We start from the raw sequence: 1,286 nt of genomic DNA on the forward strand, positions 1-1,286 counted from the left end.
GTCCAGCACGAACGCTGGTCCAACTGAGGCGCCAGGTGGAAATGGCATGGCAAGCCGTTCCACAGGACTACATCCAGCATCTCTACGATCGTCTCCATGGGAGAATAGCAGCCTGCATTGCTGCGAAAGGTGGATATACACTGTACTAGTGCCGACATTGTGCATGCTCTGTTGCCTGTGTCTATGTGCCTGTGGTTCTGTCAGTGTGATCATGTGATGTATCTGACCCCAGGAATGTGTCAATAAAGTTTCCCCTTCCTGGGACAATGAATTCACGGTGTTCTTATTTCAATTTCCAGGAGTGTATTTTGTAGTGCCGAACTGTAAGTCATTGTCGCGGGGATGCTGGCTGTCCAAAAAGAATTATTTATCGTGGTGGATTAAATAACTTGACTCAGTTGGAAGAGTTTTGTGTGACCTCGTGCCGGTAAAGCCACAGTGGAGAGGAGATGACCCCGGCCGTCGCCTATAGCTGTGTTTCTCATACTTTTCTCTTTTAGGCCACATCAAAATACTTTTCAAACTTTACGACAAACAGCATGTGATTTTATTCCTAGACGTAAAATAGCCAACATGTAAAGTACATAGAGTATTTTTTTTTTTATTGTGGGGCGACTGTGTGATACAAATCTCACAAACTAATTAAGTAAGAGTCGTGAACAGAAACATACACTGACGGAAGAGACACCGCAAAACCAAGGAGTTGTGCGACATTAGCGAAAGACGGTAGGTGTGTTTATACATATGGAAGATGATGTGTATTCGAAATTCGCACCAGTTGCATCAGAGTGGCGGTATAAATACATGTTTTAACAGTCGTGAGAGTTAGTTTTGGGACTAGATGTGGTGAGTTGATGTTAGTCAAGAATGCCTTGCAGGTGACAAAGACGCCATTAACAAAACCTCACTGTATTTGAACGAGGTCGTGAAATAGCGCTACAGGAAGCTGGATGTTCCTTCTGCGATAGTGCAAAAAGACTTGGTAGCAATGTAACCACTGTGCACGATTCCTGGCAGCAGCGGCCACGAGAGCGTGCAGTCCCAAGAAGGCCGGGCTGCAGGCGGTCACACGGCCAAACCGAGAGGGAAGGCCGTCGTGTTCGGCGTGTCGCTCTGGCGCATCGTATCGCATCTGCAACAGGAATCTGAGCACCAGTTGGCAACACAGCGACACAGCGAACTGTTGCAAATCGGTTACTTCGAGGACAGCTCAGAGCCAGATGTCCTGTAGCGTGCATTCCACTGACCCCGAACTACCGCCATTTGGGACTTTAGGTATGTCAGTC

Source organism: Schistocerca cancellata, chromosome 10 (assembly GCF_023864275.1).
Source record: "Schistocerca cancellata isolate TAMUIC-IGC-003103 chromosome 10, iqSchCanc2.1, whole genome shotgun sequence".
NCBI lineage: Eukaryota > Metazoa > Arthropoda > Insecta > Orthoptera > Acrididae > Schistocerca > Schistocerca cancellata.